This window comes from Nerophis lumbriciformis, linkage group LG13, assembly GCF_033978685.3.
Source record: "Nerophis lumbriciformis linkage group LG13, RoL_Nlum_v2.1, whole genome shotgun sequence".
Lineage (NCBI taxonomy): Eukaryota > Metazoa > Chordata > Actinopteri > Syngnathiformes > Syngnathidae > Nerophis > Nerophis lumbriciformis.
In genome coordinates, this window is record NC_084560.2 from 4863687 (window position 1) to 4886184 (window position 22498).

Genomic DNA, 22498 nt, shown 5'->3' on the forward strand with positions numbered 1-22498 from the left:
ATACCAAGTTGTTACAGGATCATACAATAAAATATAATACCTAATAAACCAATCATAATATGGTTAAAAATACTGATGTAAAGGGTAGGTGTCGCGTTGTTTTCTGTGTTAACATGTTCTATCTACACTTCTGTTCAAATGTAATAATCACTTATTCTTCTCTTCTTAGTTTTGGATGATGCCACACATTTAGGTATCGATCCGATACCAAGTAGTTACAGGATCATACAGTAAAATATAATACCTAATAAACCAATACTAATATGGTTAAAAATACTGATGTAAAGGGTAGGTGTCACACTGTTTTCTGTGTTAACATGTTCTATCTACAATTCTGTTAAAATGTAATAATCACTTATTTGTCTCTTATTTGATACATGACATTAGTTTTGGATGATGCAACACATTTAGGTATCGATCCAATACCAAGTTGTTACAGGATCATACAATAAAATATAATACCTAATAAACCAATCATAATATGGTTAAAAATACTGATGTAAAGGGTAGGTGTCGCGCTGTTTTCTGTGTTAACATGTTCTATCTACACTTCTGTTCAAATGTAATAATCACTTATTCTTCTCTTCTTAGTTTTGGATGATGCCACACATTTAGGTATCGATCCGATACCAAGTAGTTACAGGATCATACAGTAAAATATAATACCTAATAAACCAATACTAATATGGTTAAAAATACTGATGTAAAGGGTAGGTGTCACACTGTTTTCTATGTTAACATGTTCTATCTACACTTCTGTTCAAATGTAATAATCACTTATTCTTCTCTTCTTAGTTTTGGATGATGCCACACATTTAGGTATCGATCCGATACCAAGTAGTTACAGGATCATACAGTAAAATATAATACCTAATAAACCAATAATAATATGGTTAAAAAATACTGATATAAAGGGTAGGTGTCGCGCTGTTTTCTGTGTTAACATGTTCTATCTACACTTCTGTTCAAATGTAATAATCACTTATTCGTCTCTTATTTGATACTTGCCATTAGTTTTGGATGATACCACACATCTAGGTATCGATCCGATACCAAGTAGTTACAGGATCATACAATAAAATATAATACCTAATAAACCAATAATAATATGGTTAAAAAATACTGATATAAAGGGTAGGTGTCGCGCTGTTTTCTGTTTTAACATGTTCTATCTACACTTCTGTTCAAATGTAATAATCACTTATTCTTCTCTTCTTAGTTTTGGATGATGCCACACATCTAGGTATCGATCCGATACCAAGTAGTTACAGGATCATGAAATAAAATATAATACCTAATAAACCAATAATAATATGGTTAAAAAAATACTGATGTAAAGGGTAGGTGTCACACTGTTTTCTGTGTTAACATGTTCTATCTACACTTCTGTTCAAATGTAATAATCACTTATTCGTCTCTTATTTGATACTTTACATTAGTTTTGGACGATACCCACACATTTAAGTATGGATTCGATACCAAGTAGTTACAGGATCATACATTGGTCATATTCAAAGTCCTCATGTGTCCAGGGACGCATTTACTGACTTTATAAACATAATAAAATGTTTCATAAATATCGATGCAATCATAGTAGTATCGACTAGATACGCTACAATACTTGGTATCATTACAGTGGATGTCAGGTGTAGATCCACCCCATGGCGTTTGTTTACATTGTGACGCCGGTGAGCTATCGAATCCTACGGTGTGTAGTGAAGCATGTTTCGTTATCCCTCGTCCTCCAGTGATAATGCTACTTGTAATAAGCTCACTTTATTCGTCCCCTATGGAGGCCAGGATTAGTGATTTAGAAGTAGCTAAAACAAAGACGGACATTAGTTGCTAACTAGCTAGCCATGTCTTAAAGCAGCTCTTCCTGAGGTGTCTGCTTGTAAGTACTCTGTGCGCATGCGCTGCCGAACATGCTCCTCTGCTGGTAAAACCAGCAATGACACCACGTGACGACGCGACGTCATGCCTGTAAAAAAAAAAATAAATAAATAAATTGTGAAGCTGTGCTTTTCAAACAGTGTATAGTACCATTTTTGATTCATTGGTACCTAGATACTATACTAGTACCGGTATACAGTACAACCCTAGTGTGAACACGGCCTTAAGTGGCACTTAGAAACAAAGTGGGATCTCATTAGACCGTGGCCAACAGGTGGCGCTCTTCAAAGCTGCAAAGTCTGCATGCTTGTGTTTCTTGCACACAAGCGATTTGGAGATTTACAATCACAAACATGTTTTATTGTCGTTCTTTAAGAGAAATAGTGTGGAATGTATATTGTGTTTTGAAGCTGTTACTATTATGTGTGAGGAATTATTTTACGCAGACATCCACATTGGGTCTTCAAGCCTCAATACATCCTACTGTGTGTTAAAGATAATGTTTCAAAATGTGCCACTTCAAAGGATCAGTAGACTCCAGTCCTGCACCAAGTTGAAATAAATCTGGGGTTATAAGGGCCATTTTAAAAAGGAAAATAATATAAACAATGTTGCTCTCGCTAAATTAGGAGTAAAAAGGGGGAATTTTTGGAAGAAAATAGTATCTGTTTATGTGAATACATTTGTTTAAAACATTGAACAAAGCCATCAAAATTATAACCACCATCCGCCGCCTCAGGAAGGGGAAGCAGTGCACTATCAACACCGTGTATGGTGAGGATGGTATTCTGCTGACCTCGACTGCGGATGTTGTGGATCGGTGGAGGGAATACTTCGAAGACCTCCTCAATCCCACCAACACGTCTTCCTATGAGGAAGCAGTGCCTGGGGAGTCTGTGGTGGGCTCTCCTATTTCTGGAGCTGAGGTTGCTGAGGTAGTTAAAAAGCTCCTCGGTGGCAAGGCCCCAGGGGTAGATGAGATCCGCCTGGAGTTCCTTAAGGCTCTGGATGCTGTGGGGCTGTCTTGGTTGACAAGACTCTGCAGCATCGCGTGGACATCGGGGGCGGTACCTCTGGATTGGCAGACCGGGGTGGTGGTTCCTCTCTTTAAGAAGGGGAACCGGAGGGTGTGTTCTAACTATGGTGGGATCACACTCCTCAGCCTTCCCGGTAAGGTCTATTCAGGTGTACTTGAGAGGAGGCTACGCCGGATAGTCGAACCTCGGATTCAGGAGGAACAGTGTGGTTTTCGTCCTGGTCGTGGAACTGTGGCCCAGCTCTATACTCTCGGCAGGGTCCTTGAGGGTGCATGGGAGTTTGCCCAACCAGTCTACATGTGTTTTGTGGACTTGGAGAAGGCATTCGACCGTGTCCCTCGGGAAGTCCTGTGGGGAGTGCTCAGAGAGTATGGGGTAACGGACTGTCTGATTGTGGCGGTCCGCTCCCTGTATGCTCGGTGCCAGAGCTTGGTCCGCATTGCCGGCAGTAAGTCGGACATTTTTCCAGTGAGGGTTGGACTCCGCCAAGGCTGCCCTTTGTCACCGATTCTGTTCATAACTTTTATGGACAGAATTTCTAGGCGCAGTCAAGGCGTTGAGGGGATCTGGTTTGGTGGCTGCAGGATTAGATCTCTGCTTTTTGCAGATGATGTGGTCCTGATGGCTTCATCTGGCCAGGATCTTCAGCTCTCACTGGATCGGTTCGCAGCCGAGTGTGAAGCGACTGGGATGAGAATCAGCACCTCCAAGTCCAAGTCCATGGTTCTCGCCCGGAAAAGGGTGGAGTGCCATCTCCGGGTTGAGGAGGAGATCTTGCCCCAAGTGGAGGAGTTCAAGTACCTCGGAGTCTTGTTCACGAGTGAGGGAAGAGTGGATGGTGAGATCGACAGGCGGATCGGTGCGGCGTCTTCAGTAATGCGGACGCTGTATCGATCCGTTGTGGTGAAGAAGGAGCTGAGCCGGAAGGCAAAGCTCTCAATTTACCGGTTGATCTATGTTCCCATCCTCACCTATGGTCATGAGCTTTGGGTTATGACCGAAAGGACAAGATCACGGGTACAAGCGACCGAAATGAGTTTCCTCCGCCGGGTGGCGGGGCTCTCCCTTAGAGATAGGGTGAGAAGCTCTGTCATCCGGGAGGAGCTCAAAGTAAAGCCGCTGCTCCTCCACATCGAGAGGAGCCAGATGAGGTGGTTCGGGCATCTGGTCAGGATGCCACCCGAACGCCTCCCTAGGGAGGTATTTAGGGCACGTCCGACCGGTAGGAGGCCGCGGGGAAGACCCAGGACACGTTGGGAAGACTATGTCTCCCGGCTGGCCTGGGAACGCCTCGGGGTTCCACAGGAAGAGCTGGACGAAGTGGCTGGGGAGAGGGAAGTCTGGGCTTCCCTGCTTTGGTTGCTGCCCCCGCGACCCGACCTCGGATAAGCGGAAGAAGATGGATGGATGGATGGATGGATCAAAATTATGTTCCGTTCCGTAACCAATATGTCTCTCCAAAAAATGCACATTTTTCACTTCTTAATTTATTTACGGCTACATATTATTTTAACTTTATTGTCGTAACATTAAAACACATTTTCTCACTAAATTACAAATGCATATTTTCGGAAGTAAATGATTTTTTTTTTCTTTTGGCATTATAATAGTTTACCTATATTCTTGTAAAATACCAAAATTATTGACTTTGTTCACTTTAAAGTATTTTATTCTATGTTTCATTATTTTAATCATCAAACATTACAGGGAGACAGAACAGGATCAAACATTACAGGGAGATAGAACAGGATCAAACATTACAGGGAGACAGAACAGGATCAAACATTACAGGGAGATAGAACAGGATCAAACATTACAGGGGTACAGTACCGGATCAAACATTACAGGGAGACAGAACAGGATCAAACATTACAGGGGGACAGAACAGGAACAGACATTACAGTGAGACAGAACAGGATCAAACATTACAGGGAGACAGAACAGGATCAAACATTACAGGGAGACAGAACAGGATCAAATATTACAGGGAGACAGAACAGGATAGAACATTACAGGGAGACACAACAGGATCAAACATTATAGGGAGACAGAACAGCATCAAACATTACAGGGAGACAGAACAAGATCAAGCATTACAGGGAGACAGAACAGGATCAACTATTACAGGGACACAAAACAGGACCAACATTACAGGGAGACAGAACAAGATCAGACAAACATTACAGGGAGACAGAACAGGATCAAACATTACAGGGAGACAGAACAGGATCAAACATTACAGGGAGACAGAATAGGATCAAACATTACAGGGAGACAGAACAGGATCAATCATTACAGGGAGGTAGAACAGGATCAATCATTACAGGGAGATAGAACAGGATCAAAAATTACAGGGGGACAGAACAGGATCAAACATTACAGGGAGACAGAACAAGATCAGACAAACATTAAAGAAAGACAGAACAGGATCAAACATTACAGAGAGACAGAACAAGATCAGACAAACATTAAAGGGAGACAGAATAGGATCAAACATTACAGGGAGACAGAACATGATAAAACATTACAGGGAGACAGAACAAGATCAAACATTACGGAGAGACAGAACAGGATCAAACATTACAGATTACAGAGAGACAGAACAGGATCAAACATCACAGGGAGACAGAACAAGATCAGACAAACATTAAAGCGAGACAGAATAGGATCAAACATTACAGAGAGACAGAACAAGATCAGACAAACATTAAAGGGAGACAGAATAGGATCAAACATTACAGGGAGACAGAACAGGATCAAACATTACAGGGAGACAGAATAGGATCAAACATCACAGGGAGACAGAACAACAGAACAAGATCAGACAAACATTAAAGGGAGACAGAACAGGAACAAACATTACAGAGAGACAGAACAAGATCAGACAAACATTAAAAGGAGACAGAATAGGATCAAACATTACAGGGAAACAGAACAGGATCAAACATTACAGGGAGACAGAACAAGATCAAACATTACGGGGAGACAGAACAAGATCAGACAAACATTACAGGGAGACAGAACAGGATCAAACATTACAGGGAGACAGAACAAGATCAGACAAACATTAAAGGGAGACAGAACAGGAACAAACATTACAGGGAGACAGAACAGGATCAAACATTACAGGGAGACAGAACAAGATCAGACACACATTAAAGGGAGACAGAACAGGAACAAACATTACAGAGAGACAGAACAAGATCAGACAAACATTAAAGGGAGACAGAATAGGATCAAATATTACAGGGAGACAGAACAGGATCAAACATTACAGGGAGACAGAACAAGATCAAACATTACGGGGAGACAGAACAGGATCAAACATTACAGGGAGACAGAACAGGATCAAACATTACAGGGAGACAGAACAAGATCATACAAACATTATAGGGAGACAGAACGGGATCAAACATTACAGGGAGACAGAACAGGATCGCTGACGGCTCGGCCAACTTACGGCGCCCCTTACAAAAAAAAAGATGAGAAACAGGTAAATGTTTGGAGAGTAAAAAAATATTCAGTCAACGGAGGGAGTCCAGATTGAGAGGAAGGGAAAAAAATGTATAGCCATAGCACACATAAACAATCCATCCATTTTCTACCGCTTGTCCCTTTTGGGGTCGCAGGGGGGTGCTGGAGCCTATCTCAGCTGCAGGGGTACACCCTGGACAAGATAGACAACAACATTCACACCCACTTTCACGCTACTTAATTACTACATAAACAAGTTATATAGAATCAACCAAACTTGCAACAGAGGGAAGGGAGCGGGAGGCTGCAGCTGTATAAGCGCTACTGGGCCATCCATCGCCCCTAAGGGATTCAAGCATCCAGAGCATTGGATGGGGGGTGCATGTGTATATATATATATATATATTTCAAGGCTATTCTCATAGTATTGTTTTCCTTATTAACGAGGCCCTAATACTCCGATTGGCTATTACCGACTGGAATAAAGAAGAATGTGACAAAAAGTATAGCAGTCAGTCGTTTAGGACTATGAAATATTGCACTTTTACTGATTGAGGCCAAAGTTAAAACAGCTCGCGTTTTTTTTCTTCCGACGACTCCCTGCGTCCACGGACTCTCTGTATGGAAACACCCGCGACACCTCCTGATAAACAATGTTTGTGACAAGAAGAAGCCTTAAGTGCCATTAGAAAGCACACATTTCATGTGTCGGCCGGATAAAAAGGTTCCTTACAAAGTGGAAAAGGGAGAGGCGAATGCACCAGTTGTTGATTGAATATTTAGTTGAACTGTTGTCAGGTTAAAACATGTCTCACCTGCTGCCAGTGATGGAAACATAAACCTGTCCTCCATTATTAAAGGTGACGCCTTGTTGTGGTCCCCAACAACACTTGAGTCTTTGACAAGCACATCAAGGGATTTTATTATTATTTTCATTTGTTTGTCTTTGTTTTGAAGGGCAGAATTTGTTTGCTTCCCGCGTAGACTTTGTGGCTTGAGCTGGCGTGTTCTCGATATGCATTTCTACCTCACACGTCGTACTTGTCATGTCTTCTCTTTGCGTTTGTGGCACAAAAAACAAAACAAACAAAAAAAAACAAGAGTGGAAAAGTGAACAAAGACTATTTGGAAGGACAGTTGAAGGTCATTGCGGCAAAGACCGCGAGAAGAGGAACGGGATCCAATGTGAACGTTGTCGGTGTGTGTTTGTGGACTTTTCTTAGCGTGTACAGACGAGGCGTTGCACTCACTGTACCTGGTGCAACACTTTACATACGGAGCACATCTTTATACGTGTCTATGTATTGCCATGGTACAGTGACTCTAAATGTCTTTTACTTTCCTTCAGACTTTTCAAATAAATAAACATGTCTCATTTCTTTCCCTCGACCTCCAGTGATTTCATTTCAAAGTGTGCAAAAGTGACGAAAGATGAAGCGATTTTGAGGTTTTTAATAGAATCATCTTTTTAATTCAGTTTGTGCATTCAAAACATTTGTGCTTTTTACAGATTTGTATTTGGTACAGATTTATTACATATTTATCACATACTTATTGCAGATTAATTACAGATTTGTATTTAATACAGATTTTTTTTCACAGATTTATCGTAGTTTAATTACATATTTGTGTTTATTACATATTTATCACATAGTTATTACAGATTAATTACAGATTTGTATTTAATACATATTTATTTTCACAGATGTATCATAGTTTAATTACATATTTGTGTTTATTACATATTTATCACATACTTATCACAGATTAATTACAGATTTGTATTTAATACAGTTTTTTCCCACAGATTTATCGTAGTTTAATTACATATTTGTATTTATTACATATTTATCACATAGTTATTACAGATTAATTACAGATTTGTATTTAATACAGATTTTTTTTTCACAGATTTATCGTAGTTTAATTACATATTTGCGTTTATTACATATTTATCACATAGTTATTACAGATTAATTACAGATTTGTATTTAATACAGTTTTTTCCACAGATTTATCGTAGTTTAATTACATATTTGTGTTTATTACATATTTATCATAGTTATTACAGATTAATTACAGATTTGTATTTAATACAGATTTTTTTTCACAGATTTATCGTAGTTTAATTACATATTTGCGTTTATTACATATTTATCACATAGTTATTACAGATTAATTACGGATTTGTATGTAATACAGTTTTTTTCCACAGATTTATCGTAGTTTAATTACATATTTGTGTTTATTACATATTTATCACATAGTTATTACAGATTAATTACAGATTTGTATTTAATACAGATTTTTTTTCACAGATTTATCGTAGTTTAATTACCTATTTGCGTTTATTACATATTTATCACATAGTTATTACAGATTAATTACAGATTTGTATTTAATACAGATTTGTTTTCACAGATTTATCGTAGTTTAATTACATATTTGTGTTTATTACATATTTATCACATACTTATTACGGATTAATTACAGATTTGTATTTAATACAGATTTTTTTTCACAGATTTATCGTAGTTTAATTACATATTTGTGTTTATTACATATTTATCACATAGTTATTACAGATTAATTACAGATTTGTATTTAATACAGTTTTTTTTCCACAGATTTATCGTAGTTTAATTACATATTTGTATTTATTACATATTTATCACATACTTATTACAGATTAATTACAGATTTGTATTTAATACAGATTTTTTTTAACAGATTTATCGTAGTTTAATTACATATTTGTGTTTATTACATATTTATCACATAGTTATTACAGATTAATTACAGATTTGTATTTAATACAGATTTTTTTTAACAGATTTATCGTAGTTTAATTACATATTTGTGTTTATTACATATTTATCACATAGTTATTACAAATTAATTACAGATTTGTATTTAATACAGTTTTTTTCCACAGATTTATCGTAGTTTAATTACATATTTGTATTTATTACATATTTATCACATACTTATTACAGATTAATTACAGATTTGTATTTAATACAGATTTTTTTTCACAGATTTATCGTAGTTTAATTACATATTTGTGTTTATTACATATTTATCACATACTTATTACAGATTAATTACAGATTTGTATTTAATACAGATTTTTTTTCACAGATTTATCGTAGTTTAATTACATATTTGTGTTTATTACATATTTATCACATACTTATTACAGATCAATTACAGATTTGTATTTAATACAGATTTCTTTTCACAGATTTATTGTAGTTTAATTACATATTTGTGTTTATTACATATTTATCACATAGTTATTACAGATTAATTACAGATTTGTATTTAATACAGATTTTTTTTTCACAGATTTATCGTAGTTTAATTACATATTTGTGTTTATTACATATTTATCACATACTTATCACAGATTAATTACAGATTTGTATTTAATACAGATTTGTTTTCACAGATTTATCGTAGTTTAATTACATATTTGTGTTTATTATATATTTATCACATAGTTATTACAGATTAATTACAGATTTGTATTTAATACATATTTGTTTTCACAGATTTATCGTAGTTTAATTACATATTTGTGTTTATTACATATTTATCACATACTTATCACAGATTAATTACACATTTGTATTTAATACAGATTTATTTTCACAGATTTATCATAGTTTAATTACATATTTGTGTTTATTACATATTTATCACATACTTATTACAGATCAATTACAGATGTGTATTTATTACAGATTTATTATCCGAGATGTATTACAGATTAAATACCCATTTGTATTTATTAGAGATTCATCACAAAATTATTACAGATGTATCACATATTTATGACAGATTTTTTTACAGATTTGTATTCAATACAGATTTATTACAGATTTGTATTTATTACACATTTATTACAGGTTTATATTTATTACACATTTATTCCAGATTTGTATTATTACACATGTAATATAAGGTTTGTACTTACTACACATTTATTACAGGTTTGTATTAATTACACATTTATTACAGGTTTGTATTATTACACATTTATTACAGGTTTGTATTTATTACACATTTATTATAGGTTTTTATTTATTACCCATTTATTACAGGTTTGTATTTAATAGACATTTATTACAGAGAGTTATTTATTACACATTTATTACAGGTTTGTATTACACATGTATTACAGGTTTGTATTTATTGCACATTTATTGCAGGTTTGAATTTATTACACATTTATTACAGGTTTGTATTTATTGCACATTTATTACAAGTTTGTATTTAATAGAGATTTTTTACAGAAAGTTATTTATTACACATGTATTACAGGTTTGTATTTATTACACATTTATTACAGGTTTGTGTTTATTAGAGATATATAATATAGTTATTTATAACACATTTATTACAGGTTTGTGTTTAATAGAGATATATAATATAGTTATTTATAACACATTTATTACAGGTTTGTATTTAATAGCGATGTATAATATAGTTATTTATAACACATTTATTACAGGTTTGTATTTATTACACATTTATTACAGGTTTGTATTTATTGCACCTTTATTACAAGTTTGTATTTAATAGAGATTTTTTAAAGAAAGTTATTTATTACACATGTATTACAGGTTTGTATTTATTACACATTTATTACAGGTTTGTGTTTAATAGAGATTTATAATATAGTTATTTATAACACATTTATTACAGGTTTGTATTTAATAGACATATATAATATAATTATTTATAACACATTTATTAAAAGTTTGTATTTAATAGCGATGCATAATATAGTTATTTATAACACATTTATTACAGGTTTGTATTTATTACAGGTTTGTACATTTACACTTTTATTACAGGTTTGTTTTTATTACACATGTATACTTGTCCAGGGTGTACCCCGCCTTCCGCCCGATTGTAGCTGAGGTAGGCTCCAGCGCCCCCCCGCGACCCCGAAGGGAATAAGCGGTAGAAAATGGATGGATGAATGGATTTATTACAGGTTTGTATTTATTACACATTTATTACAGGTTTGTAATATTAAACATTTATTAAATATTTTTGTTTCATAGATATGTATTACAGATTTCTATGTATGAGAGATGTATTGCATGTTTGTGTTTAATAAACATTTACTACAGGTTTGTATTATTACACATTTATTACAGGTTTGTATTATTACACATTTATTACAGATTTGTATTATTACAAATTTATTACAGATTTGTATTATTACACATGTATTACATATTTGTATTATTACACATTTATTACAGATTTGTATTTATTACACATTTATTACAGATTTGTATTTATTGGATATTTATCACGGGTTTGTATTTTTACCCATTTATTACAGATTTGTATTATTACACATGTATTACATATTTGTATTATTACACATGTATTACAGATTTGTATTTATTACACATCTATTACAGATTTGTATTTATTGGATATTTATGACGGGTTTATATTATTACACATTTATTACAGGTATGTAATATTACACATGTATCACAGGTTTGTATTACTACACATGTATTACTGGTTTGTATTATTACACATGTATTACAGGTTTGTATTATTACACATTTATTACAGATTTGTATTTATTACACATTTATTACAGGTTTGTATTCTTACACATGTATTACAGGTTTGCATTTATTACACATTTATTACAGATTTGTATTATTACACATTTATTACAGATTTGTATTATTACACATGTATTACATATTTGTATTATTACAGATTTGTATTAATTACACATTTATTACAGATTTGTATTTATTGGATATTTATCACGGGTTTGTATTATTACACATTTATTACAGATTTGTATTATTACACATGTATTACATATTTGTATTATTACACATTTATTACAGATTTGTATTTATTACACATCTATTACAGATTTGTATTTATTGGATATTTATCACAGGTTTCTATTATTACGCATTTATTACAGATATGTATTCTTACACATGTATTACAGGTTTGTATTACTACACATTTATTACCGTTTTGTATTATTACACATGTATTACAGGTTTGTATTATTACACATTTATTACAGATTTGTATTTATTACACATTTACTACAGGTTTGTATTCTTACACATGTATTACAGGTTTGCATTTATTACTAATTTATTACAGGTTTGTATTATTACACATGTATTACAGATATGTATTATTACACATGTATTACAGGTTTGCATTTATTACACATGTATTACAGGTTTGTATTATTACACACTTATAACAGGTTTGTATTTATTACACATTAATAAAGATTTGTATTTAGTAAACATTTATTTTAGGTTTGTATTATTACACATTCATTACAGGTTTGTTTGTATTCCTTTTTTGTATGTATTACACATTCATTACAGATTTGCATTATTACACATTTATTACAGGTTTGTATTATTACACATGTATTACATATTTGTATTATTACACATTTATTACAGATTTGTATTTATTACACATCTATTACAGATTTGTATTTATTGGATATTTATCACAGGTTTGTATTATTACGCATTTATTACAGATATGTATTCTTACACATGTATTACAGGTTTGTATTACTACACATTTATTACCGGTTTGTATTATTACACATGTATTACAGGTTTGTATTATTACACATTTATTACAGATTTGTATTTATTACACATTTACTACAGGTTTGTATTCTTACACATGTATTACAGGTTTGCATTTATTACTAATTTATTACAGGTTTGTATTATTACACATGTATAACAGATATGTATTATTACACATGTATTACAGGTTTGCATTTATTACACATGTTTTACAGGTTTGTATTATTACACATTTATAACAGGTTTGTATTTAATACACATTAATAAAGATTTGTATTTAGTAAACATTTATTTTAGGTTTGTATTATTACACATTCATTACAGGTTTGTATTTACTACAGATTTGTATGTATTACACATTCATTACAGATTTGTATTTACTACAGATTTGTATGTATTACACATTCATTACAGATTTGTATTATTACACATTTATTACAGGTTTGTATTATTACACATTTATCACATGTTTGTATTATTACACATTTATTACAGGTTTGCATTTATTACACATGTATTACAGGTTTGTATTATTACACATTTATAACAGGTTTGTATTTATTACACATTAATAAAGATTTGTATTTAGTAAACATTTATTTTAGGTTTGTATTATTACACATTAATTACAGGTTTGTTTTTTACTACAGATTTGTATGTATTACACATTCATTACAGATTTGCATTATTACACATTTATTACAGGTTTGTATTATTACACATGTTTTACAGGTTTGTATTATTACACATTTATTACAGATTTGTATTTATTACACATCTATTACAGATTTGTATTTATTGGATATTTATCACAGGTTTGTATTATTACACATTTATTACAGGTATGTATTCTTATACATGTATTACAGGTTTATATTACTACACATTTATTACCGGTTTGTATTATTACACATGTATTACAGGTTTGTATTATTACACATTTATTACAGTTTTGTATTTATTACACATTTATTACAGATTTTGTATTTATTGGATATTTATCACGGGTTTGTATTATTACACATTTATTACAGGTATGTATTCTTATACATGTATTACAGGTTTATATTACTACACATTTATTACCGGTTTGTATTATTACACATGTATTACAGGTTTGTATTATTACACATTTATTACAGTTTTGTATTTATTACACATTTATTACAGATTTTGTATTTATTGGATATTTATCACGGGTTTGTATTATTACACATGTATTACAGATGTGTATTACTACACATGTATTACAGGTGTGTATTTATTACACATTTATTACAGGTTTGTATTATTACACATGTATTACAGGTTTGTATTATTACACATTTATAACACGTTTGTATTTATTACACATGAAATAAAGATTTGTATTTAGTAAACATTTATTTTAGGTTTGTATTATCACACATTTATTACAGGTTTGTATTATTACACAATTATCACAGGTTTGTCTTATTACACATTTATTACAGGTTTGTATTATTACACATTTATTACAGGTTTGTATTATTACACATTTATGACACACAATGTCACTAGCACTGTGGCGCACTAACAATTATAAATCACTAGGCTGGTTAACTACAACAATGAAATATTTACAAATAAATGAATACATATCATTAATGGTGTTGATTAATATACTTGGTGTGCACAGAAGTGAGGGTGAGAAGGCATTGTCGACAACGCTGTAGATTGTGTTCAAACCACACATCCTTTCTTTCCTCCACACTCATCTTGATGAACAGTTCAATGCTGCAGACGGCCCAAACAAAGAGCTAGCAAACTCTCACAAAGTAGCACTTAGCACATTAGCACTTAGCACATTAGCACTTAGCACATTAGCACTTAGCACGGTAGCTAACGGCGGCACTGCTGTGCAGACAGAGATCGATCAGCCCGCCCATGATGGATGTGCTGCCGGACCAGAAGATGGAGTCTACCCCAGCTGACTTCCTGTTCAGGGTGACCAGAAGATGGAGTCTACCCCAGCTGACTTCCTGTTCAGATTGACCAGAAGATGGAGTCTACCCCAGCTGACTTTCCGCAGGAGTCGGGGTTTTCACCCTGGTGAGTGAACCTACCCTAACTAGCATGTTTCAACTGTTGGAGAACTACCCAGCATGCATTGGGAATATTTGTACACATAGCTGTAGTTTGATACACACACACACACACATATATATATATATATATATATATATATATATATATATATATATATATATATATATATATATATATATATATATATGTATGTGTGGGAAAAAAATCACAAGACTATTTCATCTCTACAGGCCTGTTTCATGAGGGGGGGTACCCTCAATCATCAGGAGATTTTAATGGGAGCATTCGCATACCATGGTTTATATAGGGCACAGAGTGGGTGGGTACAGGCTGGCGTAGGGGCGTGGTGATTGGCTCATGTGTTACCTAGGAGGTGTTTCCGTCTATGGCGGCAAGCTGTTACAATTTCGCTGCGCTTGTTGAGGGATGACAGGTCTGGACGGTAAATAATAAACAGTTTCTCTTTCAAGCATAGGTTGCATCTTTTATTACCACTATTGTAAGGTGTGCTGGATGCAAGAATTTGCCATGTTATTGAATATTCAACATTATTGTCTTTGAGGTCCCAAATGTGTTTGCTGAGTTCTGTGGTATTTCGCAGGTTTTGGTTCCTGAAAGAAGCCTTGTGATTGTTCCATCTGGTTTTGAATTCTCCCTCGGTTAATCCTACATATGTGTCGGATGTGTTAATGTCCTTGCGTGTTACCTTAGATTGGTAGACAACTGATGTTTGTAAGCACCCCCCGTTGAGAGGGCAATCAGGTTTCTTTCGACAGTTACAGCCTTTGTTGGTTTTGGAGTCGCTCTGTCCGGGGGCCGACGGCTCATTTGCAATTGTTTTGTTGTGGTTTGAGATGATTTGTCGTATATTGTTCATGCAGCTGTAGCTCAATTTAATGTTGTTCTTGTTGAATACTTTTCTTAGGGTGTTGTCTTTGGGAAAGTTTCTGTCAATCAGATTGAGGAATTTGTGTCCAATGTTAGTTGAGACGTTTTTGCTGTATGGGGGGTTGTACCAGATGATGTCGTTTCGTTTTCTGTTCTTTTTTGGCTGGTTTCCTGGCGTGGGTTCATAGGTGAGGGTGAAATTGTATCCGCTTTCATCAAGGGCTTTTTGGTACGGGGGGGTTGCTTGGTCAAATTCAGCTTTGCTAGATGACAGCATCGATAGCCTTTTATTAATTCCGGTAGGTATACTTTTCGTGGTGGTGGGTGGGTGGTTGCTGTCATGGTGCACGTATTGGAGTGTTGTGTTGGGTTTCGTGAATGGTTGGTAGCTGTTATTTCTCAGGTTGAAAGTGACGTCAAGGAAGTTGACGGTTTGCTTGTTGGCTTCAATCGTGATCCGTAGGCCGTTCTCTTTGAAAATTTGGCATATGCGCTTCTTGGTATTCTCGCTGCTTCTTGGCGAGGCGCGACACACTGCCAGTCCATCATCACGGTAAATACCAAGGTTCAGATTGAGGCTAGCGAGCTGGGAGAGGAGGAAACTCCCAACGAGTTCACACGTTTCTGCTCCGTCAAAACTTCCCATAGTGACGTCAAATGTTGCATTGTTCTTTTTTTGCCATGGTGTACTGTTTTTTCCTCCACCCTGAAACAAAAGGAACGCAAAAGAAAACTTACGGATTCAAATCTACCAAGAACCCACCCACAGTTTAGGAACTAAAGGATTTTGAGAACGACATGCTCAAAATGATACAATCAGTCAAATTCAAGCCAATCCGCAACCCACTCCTCACCAAGCTGAACAGCTTAAGTTGTTCAACAGTCCGGGGGTCTCCGTTGTGCTATTTTAGGCTTCATAATGCGCCACACATTTTCAATGCCTGGACTACAGGCAGGCCAGTCTAGTACCCGCACTCTTTTACTATGAAGCCACGTTGATGTAACACGTGGCTTGGCATTGACTTGCTGAAATAAGCAGGGGCGTCCATGGTAACGTTGCTTGGATGGCAACATATGTTGCTCCAAAAGCTGTATGTACCTTTCAGCATTAATGGTGCCTTCACAGATGTGTAAGTTACCCATGTCTTGGCCACTAATACACCCCCATACCATCACACATGCTACCTTTTACACTTTCACCCTAGAACAATCCGCATGGTTCTTTTCCTCTTTGGTCCGGAGGACACGACGTCCACAGTTTCCAAAAACAATTTGAAATGTGGACTCGTCAGACCACAGAACACTTTAACCCTTTCATGCATAATACATAAATAAGTACTATATTGGTATATTAATACATAGATAAGTACTATATTGGTATATTAATACATAAATAAGTATATTAGTATATTAATACAAGAATAAGTACTATATTGGTATATTAACACATAAATAAGTACTATATTGGTATATTAATACATAAATAGGTACTATATTGGTATATTAATACATAAATAAGTACTATATTGATATATTAATACATAAATAAGTACTATATTTGTATATTAAAATATAAATAAGTACTATATAGGTATATTAATACATAAATAAGTACTATATTGGTATATTAATACATGAATGAGTACTATAGTTATATATTAATACATAAATAAGTTCTATATTGCATAATAATACATAAATAAGGACTATATTGTATATTAATACATAAATAAGTACTATATTGGTATATTAATACATAAATAAGTACTTAATTGATATATTAATACATAAATAAGTACTATATTGATATATTAATACAAAAATAAGTACTATATTGGTATATTAATACATACAGAGTACTGTATTGGTATATTAATACATAAATAAGTACTATATTGGTATATTAATACATAAATAAGTACTTAATTGATATATTAATACATAAATAAGTACTATATTGATATATTAATACAAAAATAAGTACTATATTGGTATATTAATACATACAGAGTACTGTATTGGTATATTAATACATAAATAAGTACTATATTGACATATTAATACATAAATAGGTACTATATTGATATATTAACACATAAATAAGTACTATATTGGTATATTAATACATAAATAAGTACTATATTGGTGTATTAATACATAAATAAGTACTGTATTGATATATTAATACATAAATAAGTACTATATTGATATATTACTACATAAATAAGTACTGTATTGGTATATTAATACATAAACGTACTGTATTGGTATATTAATACATAAATAAGTAATATATTGATATATTAATTCATAAGTAAGTATTATATTGATGTATTAACACATAAAAAAGCACTGTATTGGTATATTAATACACAAATAAGTACTATATTGATAAATTAATACATAAATAAGTACTATATTGGTATATTAGTACATAAATAAGTACTATATTGATCTTTGAATACATACATAAGTACTATATTTGTATATTAATACATAAATAAGTACTATATTGGTATATTAATACATAAATAAGTACTGTATTGATATATTAATACATAAATAAGTTCTATATTGATATATTAATACATAAATAGGTACTTTATTGGTATATTAATACATAAATAAGTACTATGTTGTTGTATTAATACATAAATAAGTGCTATATTGATAAATTAATACATAAATAAGTACTATATTGGTATATTAATACACAAATAAGTACCATATTGATATATTAACACATACATATGTACTATATTTGTATATTAATACATAAATAAGTACTATTTTGCATAATAATACATAAATGAGGACTATATTGGTATATTAATACATAAATAAGTACTATATTGGTATATTAATACATAAATAAGTACTTAATTGATATATTAATACATAAATAAGTACTATATTGATATATTAATACAAAAATAAGTACTATATTGGTATATTAATACATAAAAAGTACTGTATTGGTATTTTAATACATAAATAAGTACTATATTGACATATTAATACATAAATAGGTACTATATTGATATATTAACACATAAATAAGTACTATATTGGTATATTAATACATAAATAAGTACTATATTGGTATATTAATACATAAATAAGTACTTAATTGATATATTAATACATAAATAAGTACTATATTGATATATTAATACAAAAATAAGTACTATATTGGTATATTAATACATAAAAAGTACTGTATTGGTATTTTAATACATAAATAAGTACTATATTGACATATTAATACATAAATATGTACTATATTGATATATTAACACATAAATAGGTACTATATTGGTATATTAATACATAAATAAGTACTATATTGGTATATTAATACATAAAAGTACTGTATTGGTATATTAATACATAAATAAGTACTATATTGATATATTAATTCATAAGTAAGTATTATATTGATGTATTAACACATAAAAAAGCACTGTATTGGTATATTAATACACAAATAAGTACTATATTGATAAATTAAAACATAAATAAGTACTATATTGGTATATTAGTACATAAATAAGTACTATATTGATCTTTGAATACATAAATAAGTACTATATTTGTATATTAATACATAAATAAGTACTATATTGGTATATTAATACATAAATAAGTACTGTATTGATATATTAATACATAAATAAGTACTATATTGATATATTAATACATAAATAAGTACTGTATTGGTATATTAATACATGAATAAGTACTATAGTTTTATATTAATACATAAATAAGTTCTATGTTGCATAATAATACATAGATAAGGACTATATTGTATATTAATACATAAATAAGTACTATATTGGTATATTGATACATAAATAAGTACTTATTTGATATATTAATACATAAATAAGTACTATATTGATATATTAATACAAAAATAAGTACTATATTGGTATATTAATACATACAAAGTACTGTATTGGTATATTAATACATAAATAAGTACTATATTGGTATATTAATACATAAAAAGTACTGTATTGGTATATTAATACATAAATAAGTACTATATTGATATATTTATACATAAATAAGTACTATATTGATATATTAACACATACATAAGTACTATATTGGTATATTAATACATAAATAAGTACTATATCGGTATATTAATACATAACAAGTACTGTATTGGTATATTAATAAACAAATAAGTACTATATTGATAAATTATTACATAAATAAGTACTATATTGGTATATTAGTACATAAATAAGTACTATATTGATTAATGAATACATAAATAAGTACTATATTTGTATATTAATACATAAAAAGTACTCTATTGGTAAATTAACCCTTGTGTGGTGTTCGGGTCCATGGGACCCGTTTTCACTTTTTTATTAAAAGAAAAATGATACACTTAATTAATTTTTCAAACTAAGACTCACTGACTTTGTCTCATTTTCTGTGAAGAACATATTTCAGAATACATATTTAATGACCACACACCATACACACCCCCTACACATTTTTATTACATATAAGATGTCCGGGTCCACTGGACCCGGGGCTAATAGAAGTGTGGAAATTGATGTTCCGTGTACCACACACACACACACACACACACACACACACACACACACACACACACACACACACACACACACACACACACACACACACACACACAGCAGGCCTAGACAGGAGGAGGACAGAGTGTAGGTGCACAGAACATCAGAGGGTCAAATGTGCGAGAAAAAGAGAGCAGACAGTGTTGACAAACAATGTTGCAACCTTGTGTGGGAACCGCAGGTTCAAAAGAGAATCTCTGTGGGGTGCAGAAACTGCCAGAGAAATGTTCCGTGCAACGTTCATATTGTTGTTACTCAGCCAGCGTTTGTGGGTCTGATGGACCCGTTGCATTTTGTGGTTTTAATGCCTCACAATCAAACACTTTTATGTTCAAATACTATATAGGTAGACATCTGTTCAGTATTTTAACATACAAGTGTAAGAGTAACAACAATATGAACATTACACAAGGGTTAATACATAAATAAGTACTATATTGATATATTAATACATAAATAAGTACTATATTGGTATATTAATACATAAATAAGTACTATATTGGTATATTAATACATAAATAAGTACTATATTGATATATTAATACATAAATAAGTACTATATTGGTATATTAATACATAAATAAGTACTATATTGGTATATTAATACATAAATAAGTACTATATTGGCATATTAATGCATAAATAGGTACTATATTGGTATATTAATACATAAATATGTACTTTATTGGTATATTAATACATAAATAAGTAGTATATTGGTATATTAATACATAAATAAGTACTATATTGTCATATTAATACATTAATAAGTACTATATTGGTATTTTAATACATAAATAAGTACTATATTGGTATATTAATACATAAATGAGTACTATATTGTCATATTAATACATTAATAAGTACTATATTGGTATTTTAATACATAAATAATTACTATATTGGTATATTAATACATAAATAAGTACTATATTGTCATATTAACACATTAATAAGTACTATATTGGTATTTTAATACATAAATAAGTACTATATTGGTATATTAATACATACATACGTACTATATTGGTATATTATTACATAAATAAGTACTATATTGTCATATTAATACATTAATAAGTACTATATTGGTATATTAATACATAAATAAGTACTATATTGGTATATTAATACATAAATAAGTACTATATTGGTATATTAATACATAAATAAGTACTATATTGGTATATTAATACATAAATAAGTACTATATTGGTATATTAATATATAAATAGGTATTGTATAGATATATTAATACATAAATAAGTACTATATTGATATATTAATACATAAATAGGTACTTTATTGGTATATTAATACATAAATAAGTACTATATTGGTATATTAATACATAAATAAGTACTATATTGTCATATTAATACATTAATAAGTACTATATTGGTATTTTAATACATAAATAATTACTATATTGGTATATTAATACATAAATAAGTACTATATTGTCATATTAACACATTATTAAGTACTATATTGGTATTTTAATACATAAATAAGTACTATATTGGTATATTAATACATAATAAGTACTATATTGTCATATTAATACATTAATAAGTGCTATATTGGTATTTTAATACATAAATAAGTACTCTATTGTCATATTAATACATTAATAAGTACTATATTGGTATTTTAATACATAAATAAGTACTATATTGGTATATTAATACATAAATAAGTACTATATTGATATATTAATACATAAATAAGTACTATATTGTCATATTAATACATTAATAAGTACTATATTGGTATTTTAATACATAAATAAGTACTATATTGGTATATTAATACATAAATAAGTACTATATTGTCATATTAATACATTAATAAGTACTATATTGGTATTTTAATACATAAATAATTTCTA